The sequence below is a fragment of the Vicugna pacos genome, chromosome 16, assembly GCF_048564905.1.
Source record: "Vicugna pacos chromosome 16, VicPac4, whole genome shotgun sequence".
Taxonomy (NCBI): Eukaryota; Metazoa; Chordata; class Mammalia; order Artiodactyla; family Camelidae; genus Vicugna; species Vicugna pacos.
Window position 1 is genome coordinate 15,790,758 of NC_133002.1, and position 18,300 is coordinate 15,809,057.

The 18,300-nt window shown below is 46.5% G+C and overlaps 1 long non-coding RNA gene and 1 other non-coding gene across 4 annotated transcripts; both read left to right on the plus strand.

The window, feature by feature from the left end:
- The first annotated feature begins 1,129 nt into the window (after window positions 1-1,129).
- TRNAA-CGC (transfer RNA alanine (anticodon CGC)) lies at window positions 1,130-1,202 on the plus strand. The gene has a single exon. It is a non-coding gene; the product is annotated as a tRNA-Ala (tRNA).
- Window positions 1,203-6,961: 5,759 nt separating this feature from the next.
- Window positions 6,962-17,799, plus strand: LOC140686290 (uncharacterized). Of its 3 annotated transcripts, none has more exons than XR_012060004.1 (6): window positions 6,962-7,175; window positions 7,431-7,525; window positions 7,613-7,801; window positions 8,803-9,181; window positions 10,434-10,506; window positions 17,524-17,799. It is a non-coding gene; the product is annotated as an uncharacterized lncRNA (long non-coding RNA). The 3 variants fall into 3 exon arrangements; XR_012060006.1 differs by having other exon boundaries at window positions 8,803-8,993; XR_012060005.1 differs by having other exon boundaries at window positions 7,431-7,521.
- Window positions 17,800-18,300: the final 501 nt, after the last annotated feature.

Genomic DNA, 18,300 nt, shown 5'->3' on the forward strand with positions numbered 1-18,300 from the left:
CAACCTAAATGGTTCATTTATGAGTTTCTCCTCATGTTAACTCACCAAACACCCTACTCAACCAATTCATTAATCATGACATCTTTCAAGGACCTTAAAGATTATCTCAGCCAACCATGTTTTCTATGCAAGATGGAATGGTGGAGGGGCTTCAGGACGGTGGAATGGAAGGACTCAGAGCCCACCTTCTCCCATAAATACGTCAAAAATGCATCTACGTATGGAACAATTCTCCCAGGAGACCCACTGAGCTCCAACAGAAGATCTTGTGCAAACGAACTACAAGAAAAATCTTCACGAAACTGGATAAACAAGGTCCTACTTTATAGCACAGGAAACTATATTCAATCAACAGCCTATAATGAAAAATAACATGAATATATATATACATATATATGCACACAAAGGAATCATTATGCTGGGCACCAGAAATTAACACAGCATTGTGAATCAACTAGACTGCAATTAAAAAAAAAAAAAAGATCGACTGGAAGGAAGATAACAGGTCAAATGGATGATCTGAAGTTAAGCGACTAGCAGGCAGCAGATCCGGGCCTGCAGCCGTCCTCCCGGCCCCTCTGCACCCTCCGCAGTCATTCAGCTGGTCAGCTTTGTTAAGTTATGAAGCAGCATTTTTCCTCACTGGAACACGTCACTTTGAGCAGCATTACTCGATATGTTACATAAAGCTACATTCCAGAGAGTCACATGTTGTGAACGTTCATCCGTATTCTAAACATGTTGTTTATTCATGTGTTCAACCAACTTTTTTGATTGCCTCCTTGTTTTTTTTTTAATCCCTCCAAAACTTTGTGACCTCCTATACAGTAATTCAATAAATATTAAAGAGGTGACACTCTAGGAGGGAGCTCAGATGTGTACGTAAATAATGATTCTCAATAAAAATTTTAAGAAGGCAGCCAGTATCTTTAAACGGTACACAAGGGCAGCGTGGGGGCTGGGGCAGGTGGGAGAGGAAGGGTTCTCTCCAGCCATGCAAACACGGGAAGAGATGACATTTGCACCGAGAGGGACGATGAGGCTGTGGATACTAAGAAGAGAAAAGAGCAATTCAGCCAGGGAAGAGGAGAGGAGGTGCAAATTGTTCTAACACAGAGTGTTGGCTGTTGGTCTGTATAGCTCAGTGGTAGAGCACGTGCTTCGCATGCACGAGGTCCTGGGTTCAATCCTCAGTGCCTCCGTTAAAATAAATTAAGTAAATAAATAAACAAAAAATCCTAATGACCTCCCCCCCAAAAAATTAAAAATAAATTAAAAATTTAAAAGGAAACCCTACCTTTGGGTCTAACTTGGCCCGTCCTCTCAAGGGGGGAGAGCTGCCTCACTGAATAATGCGGACAAAACTTTATCCAATCTGCAGTGCGTCCTCGTTAGCGGAATTATTTGCACTGAGCTCTTGTAGAGAAATTGGTCACTTGACTACGTTTCTTATTTTAGAAGCCTGTTGCCCCCATCACCCCATCGTCTCCCGGCCTCAGTAAGAGAAAAGAGGTGCATGTGGACGTGTGTCCCAGAGGCCGTTGAGTCCTGCCTGGCAGGCAGAGGGCACTGGAAGCACTGAGCTGGACACTGGAATTTACATGGTTGAGAAAATTAATCAGTGGTGATATACTAGATGTGAAAGATCACACTCATTTCCATTTTCTTTCTTTTCTGTGGTTCTGAAGATGGAGTATTAGGCACTAAAGGCAGTGGAGGTAGACTTCGCTCGCTCGCTCTGGTGCAGAATGTCTCTGTACTCCCAGGGCCCCCAGGTGCCATCTTGGGTCCCTCCCAGAGTAACCTGCTGCCCTGGCCCATGGGGTGTGTGCCTCCCCAAGGACTTCTCCTTGGGTCTTGAGTGTTACAGGAGAGGCCATGGGAGGCAGGTAGAAGTGCCTTCTCCCATTCACACCTACGGGGTCTCCAGAAAGAGGGCTCAGGGCTCCCTGAAATTCTAGCAACGGCAAAAAGCGTCATCACGGAGAGAGGGCTGCCGTCTCCTCTGCTCTGGCCAGGCTGCCTTGGTACCTTGCCACTGCCAAGTTCTGAAATGCTGCATTTCCAGCCATGGCCCAGAGCATTTTTAGCTCAGTTTCACAATTTCTTAAAAAAAAAAAAAAAAAACCAACAACAACAAAAAAAAGTACTGTTATGCCCCCACCCCCCTTCCCTTTGGACCCAAGACTCTGCCCCCCACCCCACCCCCTTGGCGGCTGCTACACTGAGATAAGACTCCAGTATTTTCCCTGTCGCCCCCCCAATCGTGCATTATCATAAGAAAGTGCCAGGCAGCCCTCAGCCCACAGCCCCTGATTTATGCTCAAAGTTCGGATTATCTATTCTGCTCCAAATCCCTTCAAACGGCCAACCTGATCAAAGAGAATCACATCCACCAGATAAATTCACATATAGCTCCGTGCGATAGAATGACAGGCAGCGGCTTTTTTTTCTTTTTCTTTTCTTTTTTAATCTCCAAAGGGCTTCAGCCCCCTCATTTTGTCAGGAATTGTTCTTCACCCACAGCGCCGGACCCACTGAGCAACCTGACTGTCCTTCTCGCATCTCCCCTGCGGGGCTCTGCGTGGGGAGCCGTTTCTCTGGAGGTGGTTCCTGGGGACGGAGTCTTTGTCCAGCAGCGGTTGCCTGCGTGCCGCACGGTGACAAAGCTCAGCTCAGCCCAGGGCCAGGTAGGTGCAACACATTACAGTCCGCGGATTAGCTGTCCTGAACAACCGGTTGCTAACTCTGACCGTGCGTAGTCAGGAGAAAGCCAAGACTGAAGAAGCCGCGTCTCCAATGCTGGGGGCCATCTTGGTGACGAAATTAAAGTGAATACCCTCTAAATCCAGCCACTCAGGTCACTCACTCAGCAAATGTTTGTTGAATGTCTTATGTGCAAGGTTCTGGTGAACCTAAGACACAGGTCATCAAGGAGCTTAGTATCTAAGGAGGAAAGACGTCCCTGGGGATTCAGTCAAAATGCAGCAGAGGGTTCCAATCCAAGGACAGAAGCCCAACGCATTCAGCTGCCCCTCCTCCCGCTCCAAGTTCCTCCCGAGCTGACCAAAGAGAGTCGAGGGCACTGACTGCTCGAGGGGTGGTTCTCTCTGGACCGTGACCACTATCTTCAGCTTTCTTTGTGGTCCCTCTGTGCAGGGCAACTCTAATCTACAGCACAGACAAAGAAAGCAGCCCAGCGGCCTGCACGGCCTCACACGGAACTCTAGGTTCCACATCGCCGGCTCTGAGACACACCGTCGGCAGTAAATCGGCAGAGAAGAGATCTGCCTCTATATGGAGACCCGGTTAAGCCCGAGTGCCCACCACGTCACGGCTCTGGCTCCCCTTCGCTGTCCTACCTTCATCCACCCCAGCTGGCACGTCTCTGTCCACATCTCCGAACTGTCCAGACTAGCCCCGGACCCAGACAGCCGAGGCCGCACCTGAGGCTGTGGCGGATTCCTCTGCACGATGCCTTCGTGGTCAAATCAGAACAAAAAAACCCTTTACTAACTGGTGCTGAGCGGACAACAGTAACCCAAAAGTCATTGGTCGTATTCGCATTGAATCTCATCCTTTCTTCTGAGAAAACCGCCTATGTATAAATGTATCTTCCCCATCGCCGTGGCTTCGATACAGAAAAACAGAACAGAACGGATAACCATCGCACGTCTACGTGTGCACTTTTTGCATCGTGAAGAATGTCAGTTTAGGTTGTGGTTTATGTTGAGGGTGGTAAGGATGCTCTGAAGTATGAGATTTAATCTTTTAATTTGCTTTTAAAAGGCACGGGCTTCAGGGCAAACACAGGATAAATTACAAGCTCAGAGTAAACGCGCGCAGGCTGACACACAGGCTTTGGGATAAAATGCGGAGGGTGCGGGCGCTTCCACAGGCGACAGTGTGCAAGCCCTACTTCCTCTGTTCGGCCCCCCGCCCAGTGCTCGCGCAGGCTTCCCACTGAACCAGCGGAACCAAACGCGGGCAGAGGTCTGACGTCCAGAAAGTGTGCCTCAGCTCAGCAGCGCCCCCTGGAGAACGTCCTTCTCATAACTTTTAAATTTGAGTATGCCACATTTATTTTCCTCTCTACCCCCCCACCCCCACCCCACCAATAGAAAGGCGGCTGGAGCCTGAGTCTGTAACTCACCCCTCGGTGAGTTTAAACACTCTACTGTTTCCGTTTGAGTTTCTTTCGAAGCCAAACCTGAGACAAGGTAGTTTACGGGGGAGGTGACCCCAGGAAGCAAGGATGAGGGAGGAGGAAGGTGACACAGGGAAGCAGAGCAGAAAAAAAACAGGGAAACGGATCCCTCCAGGGCCTTCGGAGACGCACGCAGAGCCCGTCTCGAAGGGGCCACCCGCAGGGCAGTTCTTGGAGCCTGCATCCTCCAGCTCCTGCCCCCGTAGCTGGAGGGCTGCCTCTAGGGTTTGCTTCGGTGCACTGCGGCTGCGCCTGCCCAGATCCAGCAGGTCCCAAGGCGTCCGAGAATCTCCAGGGAAGAGAGGGAACCCGCCTCCACCCCGACCCCCACTGCACGTCACAGAGGTCAACCCGAGCTTGCGCAGAACTCCACGCACCGCAGCTCGGCTGAGGTCAGAGCTGAGCCGAAGAGTCGTGCGCCAGCCCTGCCCCTGCACCCCCCAGTTCCACACAGTGCTGGAGAGAACCCTGAACGGATGAGCGGGCTTGCCCTCTGTGTGTCAGCCATCCGTCACCAGGTTTTTGCTGGCGCTTGAGAGGTGCTCATTCACACATTCATTCATTCATTCATTCACTCCTTAGTTACATTTTGACTGTCTGCCATGTGCCTGGCCTTGTTTGAGGCACTAAGAACACAGCTGTGAATGGAACACAAATCCCTGTGGTCGTGGAGGACAGACGAACAGACAAACAAATGAAATATGTAGTTCATCATATAATGGTAAGTGCTAGGAAGAAAAAGAAAGCAAAGAGGGGTCGGGGCGCGCTAGCGCGGTGCCCCAGGAAGGCGGGAGACGGCACTCCATAAGGCTCTAATCTAGTTAACTTGGCAAATTACCCCCAGCTGGCTGCCTCTCAGAAAACCAATAAGCAAGTTTATAGAAAAGTATAACTCTTTCTGCATTGTCTCGTTTAAAGATATTGGCCCACCTTCAGGCAGATTCTGCCCATGGGAACGGCCACCCCCACCGTGACTCCAGCGTGCGGATTCCCCAAGAAGAATCCGGAGCGTGGACACAGCCCTGCGTCCTCAGCCTCCCGAGCCTTCTCTGCATTTTTCAAATGAAGGATTTCAGCTTCAGGGATGGTTTTTTGGTGTCAAAGACTACCTTGCGGAAAAGAAAAAATCAAGGTGTCACACATTAATTAGTTGTCAGTAAACACTGAGCTTCCTCTCTGTGCTCAGGGCGAGCCTGGCCACTGGTCCTGATTCAGTTGTGCTCGTAGTCATGACCGGTACTTCCAAAGCCACGGTAAGTGACACAAAAGAGAGCATAGGGCTGTGCTTTTTTATGTGGCATCAGTTAAAAGTAGGTGCAAAAAAATTTGAAGAAAGGCAGATGCTTTAACTGTTTGCTTGAAACATCAGGAGCTTCCCAGGGGAAATCTGAAACTGGCCTCCGCACACGGAGGGCAAGGAGAATGGAGAGAGAGGCAGACCACGCTCCAGGCTGGTCGGTGGCAGGATTAACAAGCAAGGAAACTTGGATACCAGGCTTGTGTTTAAATCTTGACGTTTACTTAGAGGCCTTAATGGGGTCCAGTCACATACACAGTCCAGATGGTTTCAACCACACCCTGCTCTCTCAAGGCTGCATCCTTGAAAACCACTCCCACCGTGAGAGCAGTGGGCAGGAGGTCCGTCCCGAGGACAGGGTTGGGGTGAGGAGGCTCCGATTGCAGGAGTCCCGCTCACAAGCCCCCCATCGGTCACATTCTCTTAATTACCTCCTCCAACAATAACAAAGACTCTCAGGAGAGCTGGATTATGACAAGGACCTTAAGGAAGAGCTAGAGTTCAGCTGAGGAGGCCGCAGATGGCACAGTCTGCTGGGCTGGGCAGAGCTGGTGGACAGGGAGGATGGCCGCCCCTTTGGGATGGTTTCTGCTGGAGAAAGTGGCATAAATTGAACAGGGCTGTGTTTTGATAGATCTCGAGAAGACATCCAATATTTGTTCCCCTAACAGTGGTCGACCAGCTAGCATGCACCAGGCTCTGTGCTGGAACATGGGGGAGCACAGGGGGTCAGGGAGTAGGGGCTGCAAGAGGCAGGTGAGTGGAGGAGAGAGAGATGGGGATGGAACGGAGCAGGGAGTCTGACTGGGTCATGCTGGTGTGAAACTGGGGTAAGGATGAAGCTAAGCGTGGCTGTGAAAATAGATTTAAAAATTAGGGATAAATTAGGAGTTTGGGATTAATATATATACACTACTATATATAAAACAGATAAACAAAGTCCTACTGTAGAGGGCAGGGAACTACATTCAATACCTTGTAGTGACCTATAATGGAAAAGAATCTGGAAAAGAGTATAGATATTCTTTTCTGAATATACTGAAAAATATACTTTCTGAGTATTCTGAAAAAGAATGTATATGTATATACACGTGTGTGCATGACCGAATCACTCTGCTGTGCAGCTGAAACTAACACAACATCGTATGCCAACCACACTTCAACTTAAAAATACATGAGTAAAGAAAACAGATTGAAAAGAATATTGGTCATTTTATATGAAAAAACCAAAAAGCCAGCTGAACGGGTCACTGACGCTGCGTGCGGATTGAAGGGGAGCCGCGCTGGCTGTCACTGGAGTCATCTCAAGCCTGGGAGACTAGTGGTGTAAGTAACGGAAAAGCAAGCAGCGTGAAAGCGGCGTGTACTTTCTGGAAATGAGTGATTTTGTTTCGGAAATGAAGTCACTTCTAGAATCACTCAGGAGAAAATGAACACGTATTCCCTTGAAGTTCCAGCTTCGAGAGCGAGCTAACACTTGTGCGAGGCGGCAGCATGAGCCTCCAAAGCCAGTGATGAAATGTTCCCACAGCCACCGAGGGACGCTGGCAGCTGGTGTCCCCACTGCACAGATGAGGAGACGTGAGATTCAGGAAGGGAACTTGGTCAGCGTCATTCGGTTAGAGAGACAAGGGAGGGCCAGACACTGCCTAGCTCAAAGGTCTGCGTTCTGTAAGTACCGTTACTGTCTCAGAGGTTAAAAAGTTATTTAGGGTCATTTTCTGACTATGAGAGTAATTTAGCTTAAACGTGATTTTTTTAAACTGAAGCGTAGTTGATTCACAATGTTGGGTCTGTCTCTGGTGTACAGCATGGCGGTTCAGTTATACATACATATCCTCCTTCATATTCTTTTTCATTGTAGGTTATTAGTGATCATTTATTTCACTAGGAATTGTTACTTATATTTTTTTCTTCATCCCATAGTAACGAATTGTCACTTTGTAAAAATATTCAAAGATGTGACACGTGAGGCTCCAATAACTACAACCTGCTCCCAGGAAATACCATGAACAGTGTTCGTATGTATTGTTACAGGCTGAATTCTCTGTTCATTCTGGTCTTTAAATGTCCTGTTACCTTACTGCCACCTTTGGTTTTTTGTATAGAAGTTCATCCATTGAGGTCTGTGACATGAGGAGCCGTTTATCACATGGACAACGTAGCCATATGAATCTATGAAATGACTTCAGTTTCTTCTGAGAGAAAGGACTCTCCCTAATGGTTCTCATTCCTTGGATAATCTGACTCTCTGGGTTTAAATGTTTGCCACCAGTCGCCACATGTCCAGCCTTCAGGTCAGGCACTCAGCATCATAAGTTCTAAACCCAAACTCTGTGCCACTCACTGCTCTTTGCCCCGGGAGTGCGCAGTGAACACAGCTGACAGCAACTGAGCCAGCGTGAACATGACAGACCATGATAAAGTAACGAACAGCCAGCTGGGGAAGCAGAGGGTGTCAGGGCAGCCTCTAGGTAAAGAGGGGTTGGCAATAGTTCCTCTGAGCAAAGCCCTGAAGGGTGAGTCTGGTCTCCCCACCATCGGCTCCCTGGGTCCATCCCCACCAGGACAGCACCTGGGCTGTTCTCCGTGCCTAAGACTTCACAGCTGACACCGGCTAGACAAAACCATGTCTTCAGAGTGCCTGGCCTCAATTTAAATATTTGAACACAAACGTCAAGTGGGCACAAAAGACCCCCTAGAAATCCTACTTGGGCCCCTAAAGAGTGAGCTTTCTCACTCAGCCAAGGTCCCAGCAGATAGCAGGGTCCAGCGTGGTTGGCCAAAAGGACTTCCATAAAAGGACCTTGCCCGGGGTGTGGGCAGAGCTCAGGGACGCCCCGGGGGATGTCGGTCACCCGCTCACCCAGAGAGGAGCAGAAGGCTGGAAGGACAGACGAGAAGGAGGCAATACTACTGAGCCGTGGAACCACAGACAACCTGAAAACACAATCACACAAACACATAATTTAAAAAAGGCAGTAAGTGCAATGAAGATCAATGTCAAGGAGCGGTAAGAAGTTTGAGTTCTGAAGGATGTTAAGAAGCTGAAGAAGGATGCAGTGTTCTTGGCAGGAAGGAGACGTGTGAGGGTCACAAGAGAGGAGGAAACATGCACAGTTTAGGGCCCCGAAGAAAGTCAGAAGGTCTAGAGGGTAGAGCCCCAGGGAGAGCACTGTCCTCCCTGCTCCCTCCCCTCCCCCTTCCCCTCCCTTTCCTCTTCCTCCTCCCCCTCCTCCCCCTGCTCCTCATCACCACCCTTTAGCCTGTGCCCTGCTCTGCTCCCCGTACCTTACAGGTCCCAGCTCCTTTAGGTGAGGAGGAAGAGCTGAGAGAGGCTACGTCCTGCAGGACACCGAAGCCATATTAAAGACTTTTGTTCTCAACCCAAGAAAAAGAGGAAGTAAAGTTATAAAGAACAGTTACACGCCTAGACGTGGAGATGAAAGGAGTATTCCAACCCTACTGAAGAGCGCAGGAAGAAGCCGGGTGAGATTAGAAGCAGGGACACCAGTAATGAGGCTACGTCAGGGCAGAGATCTTCATTCTGACCTTTCATGGTTGCACCACACGCTACAAGACCAAGCGTGATGGTGGTTGACCGTTTCAGATAATGCTGCCAATTCTACGAATGAAGCGCACATGTCACTCAGTTACTCTGTTTCTACGTCAATACTGTGAGTGAGTTCTGTAAAATGTCTTTTGAAATTCATTGAAATGACTTCAATGTTAACATATTAAAATGTATTCCTTGTAAATATAGAAAAAACCTACTTGGTCAAGTGGTATATTTCATTTACCGATATGAGAGGATTTTTTTTCTGTTTATGTTAATAAGAAAAGCTGATAAGCAGTTTTCTTTTGAAAGATACTCTCTCTCCAGTCGCACATCTAATGTTGTCTTAATTTTTAAAAACAGATTAAGTAACTTTCCTTTTTTGTCTCTGCCCAGAAGTGATTTAAATAGCAAAGGAGTTTTGCAGCATCCTGGAAAGAACTTATCCATGAACTTGTCCATGAAAGTTTCTGGGCCTAGAAGCTTCGGGGTGGAATGGTTCTTCGACAACTTTTCAAACTTTTCTCTTCATAATTTATCTAATTTTCCTCAGGGAAGGTTTCTATTCTTTGTAAGTTGCCCATTTCACACAGGTTTTAAAGTTTATTAACATGGAATATAAATTTCTCTCACTTCTTGATCTCCTCCATATGTGTAAATTTTTCCCATTCTTCATTTATTATTTTCTTCCCCTTGATTAATCTTTCAGAGAAATGTGCATCTCATTGATATTTTCAAAGAAATCAGCTCTTATAATGATTTATCAACTATGCAGAGTTTTTGTTCTGAATATAGTCATTTCTGCATACCTTCCTCTAACGTCCTCACTTATTTTAAATTACTTTCTGTCTCCTTGAGTTAAATAGTTAATTATATTCATTCTCTTTATCTAATTAATTCATTTATAGCTATGCATTCTCCTGTAATTACAGCCTTGGTCACATCTCATATTTTGATATGAGTGTATTTAATAGCCTCTTAAAATCTAAAAGTGCAGGCACTGCGTGTTTTTTTTTATACAATGGGCAAGATCAATTTATTATTCTGATTTATTTCTTGATTTATAATCTGCACATTTTGGATACAGGCTTTAAATACCGTACATTATAAGGCCCTTAGCTCTTCTGCTTTGAGAACGAATCAGAGTGTGCCTTTCTTGTCTTCCTTTTCTTCTTTCCCTCATCCTCATCACATTACACAGATCATGTCTTGGTGTCCACTGCACGTTGGTTAGGAACCATCCCACCCTCAGCTTCCCAGCTCAGAGCTAACGTGTCCCCTGCAAAGTAATCCCCAGAAACACACCTTTTTCTCATCAGTTCCTCTTAAAGTGTGATGAAACCCGTGATTAAAACAGGTCCTTTTTTTTTTAGGTTTCAATACTCAATATTCGAAGAATGAAGTGACATCAGAGGAGTAATTGCTACAGTGCAAGATGTTGAAAAGGTGAGTAATAAAAATCAGATGGATTTCTTGGAAAGGAAGCCCGTTTACAGCTCAAACACAAGGCCTGGGGTGGAGACACAGAACCAGGGGAAGAAACCAAAGCCCACGAGAGTTAAGGGCAATGGTCAGAACGGCCTCAGACAAGGAGCAGGGCATGAGGGCCCAGCGAGACACAACGACCAGGAGGGCAGAGCTCCGCCCTGAGGTGGGCCCGTCAAAAGTCTGAAGATATTTGAAAAACAGTTGGGATGGCATGATGTGTCTAATTAAACCTGTTGGTTTTTTAATTTTTCTCATATTTTTATTATCACTTTATAGCCTTGGTCACAGGCGCTCAAGAAATATTAATTTACTTCCCCCAGATCTGCAGCAACCTGCCCTCTGTGATGGCTCACCCCCTCTCAAAGCCAGAATCTCTCTCCCTCCCTCACCCAGCTTCTTTGCCATAATGCGACTGGTACCGTAAAGTCTCACCCCTCCGCCATGTGTAACCTCCATGTCTCAGGTGACCCCACTCCCTGTGCACCTTCTCTCCTCCCCGCTCCATCATCCCCCGCCACCGAGACCCCTTAAGGCATTCGTTGAACTGGTGGGGCTGAATAATGACAAATGTGCATTGGATTTGAGGTTATGGCTAAATGCTTGCTGGGAATTTGGCGGAGGCCACACGCCCATCTCATTTATAGCTGACGTCACTGGAATGGAGACGGCTTAGAAACAGCTAGATACGATCTTCTATCATCCCCGTCAACAAATCTCAAACACAAGACAAGAAGACTGCAGAAGGCTCATCTCTGGGCTTTTATAGCAGTCAACTGTAGCTCATCAGAGCCAACTCCGCAAGCCATTTGCTTTAATCTGAACCAGAATTCCTCATCTCCTCTTTCACGATCCCGTTTCAGAACTCCGCGAAGGGGCTGGACCCACTGTCCATATGTTGTTGTTCTAATGAAAACAATCAGAGCCTTGCAATTATTAATCACCTGGCCTTAACATCCACTAAAGGAAAATCTTATGAACCAAAAGGCGAATGTTTGGCTCCTGAATTCCAGAGATAAAAACCCAAAGGACATGAGACAAGTGAACTAAAAAATTCAGATGCACTGGAATTTTGAAAATGAATTCTATCTTGTCAGTAGCTTCTTGAATTAAGCAGATGTGTGGATTTGGAAATAAAATATTCAGCCCTCGATGTGGTTCTCTGAACACGTTTCTCTCTGTTATTGTAATTCTCATGGTTTAGCATGAGATTTTGAATTCCAGGAAAACCAGAGCAGCTTTAATCAGCTTTTAAACTAGTGTTCAAAAATCATTAGGCCCCCTAAGTGGTATTCCATGACCACATTTGAATGGGGCATTACAAGGAAAGCATGGCATAGCAGTGCTCAGACACCTTGCTGTGTCCGGTTTAAAGCTGTCCATAAAAGGAAAGCAATGCATAAACCACTTAAAGAACATGGTTAGAGAAGAAACTCTAATTCGAAAAGGTACATGCACTATATTGTTCATAGCAATGCTGTTTACAACAGCCAAGACATGGAAGCAACCTAAATGTCCAGTGGCCAAAGAAGATGTGGTATATATATATACACAATGGAACACTACTCAGCCATAAAAAAGAGTGAAATAATGCCATTTACAGCAACATGGATGGACCTAGAGATCATCATACTAAGTGAAGTAAGCCAGAAAGAGAAAGAGAATATATGTGTGCATATATATGTATGTATAACTGAATCACTGTACATACACCAGAAATTAACACATTATAAATCGACTATACTTCAATAAAAAAAAGAAACACAGATTAGAAGACTGGTAGATGAGTTTATAAAATAATTGTGAGCAATGTTGCAACGCTAATTTCCAAGGCAGGAACTTGAAAGCAAATGATACAGATTTCATAGTAAGGAGACCTACTTAGAGACAAGTTCTCATTCTGCGATGGGAAAAGCAATTTCAGAAAACCGACATGAATTTCAGTGCAGACGAAGACTGAAGTGTGCGAATTACATGGAAATTGAGAGGGTTCCTTCAACTCCAGAGAATAAATTCCTAAAAATGTGGGCCTTGGCTCCTCTTGCCTTCTCTAGAGTTCAGATGTGAACATGGAAAAGGATGTAAATGCTAAAAGGGACGGGTATGTATCACTTCTATGCGGAACCTTATAAAAGGGCACAGATGAACTTATTTACAAAACAGAACCAACTCACAAACATAGAAGACAGAATTATGGTTACCAAAGGGGAAGGGGCAGGGGAGGGATAAATCAGGAGTTTGGGATCAGCAGATACAAACTACCAAATATAAAATAGATAGATAACAAGGCCCTACTGTACAGCACAGGAGACTATATTTCAATACCTTGTAATAACTGATAATGGAAAAGAATCTGAAAAAGAATCTATATGTAATATGTGTGATTGAATCACTATGCTATACACCAGAAACGAACATGGTAAATCAACTAAACTTAAATTTTAAAAGGCTGGGAGGGGAACCGGCGTAACACCCAAGAGAGACATGGCGCACAGGTGGTTCCGTCTGCCTGGCTCCTAGCTGGGCCGTCCGCTCTCCCAGCCTCCGTTGGTGGGGCTTACCTGGAGCCTACACCCCAGCTGCAGGCTTGGACACGTATCTGCCCTCCAATCAGAATCCCCGCATCTTTGACAGAGTCCTTGGAGAAGGTGTGCTTTTCCTGTCAGGGCGGCGAGCCACTTGGAAAGGAAGCCCTTTTTACCTTGGCCTTTTTTAATACCAGGTGAGGAAGGGTAACTCGAGGGCAGAGGCAGCACAAAGAGCGGCAGAGCTGACACAGCAAGAGCAGCACCTCCTGAGAGCTCTCTGGGACCTCCCAGTCCTGGCCACACCTAGACAGTCACCCTGATCTCATTTACATGGGCTCAAGGATTCCCTTCTTTGCATACGGCACCGCTTGTGGACACAGGATGCAAATGTCCTAGACAAAAATGTCCTAGTAACTCATTAAAAAATAATGCACTCATGGGAAAATCAGAAAAGCTAGCTTGGAAACCTGGCTTACTTGGCACCTGCAGCACACTTGGAAAATTATATTTTGAATGAATCAGGTTGACTCATTTCTAAAATTAAACGGTGGACCAAGGTAAATTCTCAGTTCTCCAACGCCATTATCTTCTTATGAATTTGATGATCTTATAACCTTATACCATCTTCACATTCACGTAAATGTAATTTCTCCTTTATGTGTAATTGTCTCATTCTGTAGTCCACTCTGAATTTGTTACTCTACAGAAGGAGGAATAAAAGATTGGACCATGTCAGTTTTAGCAGGCATCACTTTTTATTGATGATGAATTCTGTTTCCTGATGGTCAGTGGGAAAGACAAATATGATGACAATGAAACCCCATCGGAAAGAGTCACTGTTGAAGAGCAAGTCAAGGCTATTTGGAGACGTTTACTGGGTTCCCTTCTTCCACACCTACAACTAGATCTTGTCTCTCAAAACCTGGCTGCAGTCTTTGCCTTGTCCTTCCTGGGTCTTTAAGCCAAGTTGGGGCAAGAATTCTCTGCAAATACAGTAGTTTCAGGGAGCATTCCCAAATGCCTCTCACTCGGCTTCTGTGCTCATAGCAAGAAGATACCTTGTCTGTCCACAGCTTACAAAGGATTAATGTCTGCATTTTTCTCCAACCACTGTCTCCAACCCTGGAATCCTGGAAGTATTTCTTTATTGGATTAGTGGCTGCTAACTGTCCCAAAATTAATTCCATTACCCTAATAAGAATTGTTCCTGTGTAATTTGTGAAATGAGGGTGCCCTGACATCAAATGCCTTGTAATCAGACATCCAGGGAGAAAGAGCCGGACATTTGTTTTAATGACAAATACAGCTCTGCTCAGTTCCTCTTAACATGCTCACGGGAGGACCTCAACAAGCCTGCAGACCAACAATCAGTGTGGGCTCGCCTTTTTCCATCTATAAATCAGAGATAATGAAATTTGCCACGTCTCTCCTTAAAGCTCACAGTGGGGGTAGAGTTGAGGGTCAGGGAGTAAACTGTGGTATGAACACAATTCATCAACTTGTGAGCCTTTCAAATTTGGTTTGGGGAAGGGGGAAAAAGGTTAATTCAATTGTGTACTAAGTGTTTTCTTTCTCCTCCATGCAAGTCATTGGAAATTCTGGCAGCTTCTGTGCAAAAAATTTGGTTGCTCTGAAAACACCCCTGGCCACCCAAGGACCAGATGGAGTCATGTCTGATGACTGAATGTGGCAAAGACACTCATAGTATTGATTCCCCCAGCTCCTCCTTGCCAGGCTGAGGTCTGGCAATGGCCGTGTACCTCTGCTTGTGGTCATAAATCCTACGGACTATCCCCCTTCGCACTGCGACAGCTCTCTAACTTCCCCCCTTGAGCCTAGGGGTGTCAGCGGCTTCCTGCTGCTCAGAGTCCCAGCCACTCTGCTCTCCTTGGCCGGCTCACCGTGCCCACACGGGCCCTTCGTCCAGCTCTTCCCGGACGTGTGCGCCTCCACGCGAGCACGCACGGATACTAAGGTGTGAGTCAAAGACTTACCGATAGGACTTCCTCTGCCGTCAAAGCACGTCATAAAGGCATCTCTCCTCTGGCTGTAGTCACCATTATCAAAGACAGTTTTTCTCCATCCCAGGTGGTTCTATTCCTAACACATCTGAGCTCGCATGCACATCCCTGCACATTCCTCATAGAAAGCTGATTCCCAGCGTTAGGATTTTCTGGGATGCTGCCCACCTCTGCTGTTCCCCGTAACCCTACTAACATCAGAGAGCAAAAGCTCTGTCTTTTCTTAATCTTCCCAAACCTTCCTTTGGGTACTGCTTCTGAGGACCCATCCAAGATGCTCCATGCTCCATCCTTTGCCTAGAAAGACCAAGCCCTGAGGTCTCAGGACCCAAAGGACCCTGGGCAGCAGACACAAGTGCACCGGGACCATAAACAGAGTAGTGACGGGACGGGAAGGAGGTAAGGGAGGCAGGAGCCAGAGATAGATTAAAATGAGATCAGTAGCCAGAGGAACGGCTCTGTCACAATTGCCCATAGCGGGTCTTGAATGGCACCTAGGAGTCTCGGAGCAATAGGAAGGATGAAGACAATGTCTTACTATAAAAAAAAAGTCTCAGTAGACTTGCTATTAGAGGCTAGGAAATCAGAAGCCACGGTCTGCAAAGGGTAGAATGAGAAGGCAAGGAAAGTTGCCTGCAGAGACATATCGGAATCATGGTACAGGAGCGCGGCGCCTCGGAGTCATCCCGGATTTTAGAATACTGACCCCTGGGTCTCATCCCTCCTACCCCTAGATGTTAATTTAATTGGTCTAGAAATGTAGCTTTGGGCATCTGGATTATTCAGATCTTGCCCCAGGTGATTCCAGTGTGCAGCCAAAGTTGAGAATCACTACTTTAGAAAATGCCAGCCTGATTTTCTTGGACTTCAGGAATTAAGGGGTTCTTAGCCACGTTCAGGATGGTGCGAATGAGAGCAGGTACCACCCTAGTCCTGGAGCTGGACATAGTGGCAAAAGGACCAGACTGAGGCTGGACCCAGAGGAAATACGAAAGTAATATCTGAGGAATGGCTGGGAGGCTCTTTTCACCTGGCCAGACTGGTATTCAGTTTGGTTTGGTTTGGTTTGGTTTGGTTTGGTCTTTTGAGCAGTGAGTGGTGCTCAAAGTCGTCTAGCAGCGTCAGAGTCATCTGGGGTCTGGAGCTCAGGAGTTTCTGATTCTGTGGGGCCCTAGAATTTGCATTCCTCACACGTTACCAAATGATGCTTGTGATTCTGGTCCAGGAACTACACTCAGAAGCGTTGCTCTGGAGAAAGCTCCTCTCCATTCATCTCTTAGTCTTCCGTGTTTTATATGATTGAGAGACTGGTTTCTTGACAGCCCCACGGAGAGCCTTCCCACCCGGTGACCACACACAGGGAGACATCAATCATCCCAGACTCAATCAAGCTGGAAAGGGCAGCAAAACGTTCTCTCTTCCCCGCCAGGTGCCTGCAGCTACACAGCCGCCCGGGGCCCGTGCAAACGCTTGGTGGGAGCCTGGGTTTTAGCTGCTGTCATTAAAAAGCTTGGAGCCTACACAGCAAGGAACGCCCATTTGTCAACAAGAGCCTTTCCTCCTCTGATCACAAATGGCTTCCAGGCGTGAAGAAAACCCGGAGACACGTGGGAAGAACACTTGCCAAGTCTGTGGCTGTAGTCTTAGTTCACCCCAAAAGTCAAGTTGAAAAGAAAACTAGAGAAATAATTTGGCTTCTCTGTACCCATTCTTGCACAAATGGATGTTTTTTATATTCCCAATTTCCAATATTTGCAAAGAAATGATCCCTTGAGAAGTAGGTGGGGTAGTTAGGTTTCAAACATGTAGTAACATCTGAGTCGTCAGTTTTTTTCTTTTCTCACAAACACAAACATCCCATCATTCATTTTTAATTATTGATTTTTCTCTTTTTTGTGTGTGTTGAAACACATTTTGGAACTGGAAGAGTCAGTGCTGCCAAATTTCTCCAACCTCAGTGGAAGAAAATGTGGCAGCTGGCACAGAGATCTGAGCTCTGTTGGTCGCTTTCAGAGCCACCTCTTTACGAAGGCTCCACTTAGATACACTGATACCTCGGTCCAGGTGAGGACCACCGTCTTCTGTCGGTGTGTGTCCCACATCCATGCTGAAGCTTTGGGAGCATGGTGGTCTGAATCTCAGAGTTGTGACTTGGAAATGGCGTCTCTGGTTCCCTGAGATATTCTGATCCCTGCAGCATGAGCAGACACGGCCGGGCTGCTGAGACCAGAGATACTGGCCAGGGGGCCACAGGGACGGGCATCCTTCCCACTGCTGCTTAAATTGACACCAGCAGGCACGAGGAGCTAGCCCGGCGTGTCCTGAAATCTGCTGCAGGGGACACTGATTCCGTGAATTAGTCACGGACACACAATGCGGGAAAAACATTGAGCTAGACAAAGTCAGTCATATCCATTTCTTTCTTTCAGGGCTTCTGAGAATTCAGTGCCAGCGTGCATGGCGAACTTTCAAGATGGGGTTTTATTGGACCACAGGAAACATATTTGATCATGCGGGAAAGTAGGTTGTCTTGGGACATTCCTAAGGAACTGCTTTGGGAAATGATAGAAAACGTCTAGGCTCTTCTCATATAAAGTCTACCCGCCAAGTCTCGAGTCTCTACCCCTTGGGAGTGAGTCTTAACTGACCAACAAGACTCGGAGGTGAGGTCTGAGCCAACCATGTGCCTATGACCTAAGAAGCAAGTTTTTGTAAAGCCCTTTGATTGTTCCTCCTACTCCCTCTCCATCACCCTGCTAGGGTAGGAAAGTGATTCTGGTGAAAAAGAAAAACCAAGAGAGGGCTCTAAAACACTAAGTTTCAAGTTTTATAGGCATATTTGATACATTTTCTTTCATGACTTTACACACAAAATATTTGGGTTAGAATATTCTTGCCAACAGAGGTCGGCTTTGCCTAGAGATCCTTCCACGAGGCCAAAGCATCTTGGTGGAAATCACTTTTTCCTAAAGAACACTGGCCATGAAATATTGTAAGTGGATATTCAGACAGTAAGCCCCAAGCCAGAAGTGGTGTGAGCGCTTTCCCTAACTTCCCTCACTGGCTTCTCGTGCTGTGTTCTACGCTTTAGTCTGACATGTGGGACCAAATCCATCAGTATCCAATGTCTTTACTATCAGTGACGCAGTTTCCAACATTTTAAATGTCTTAATGTTCCCAAAATTTTATTGCATCATATTATATGT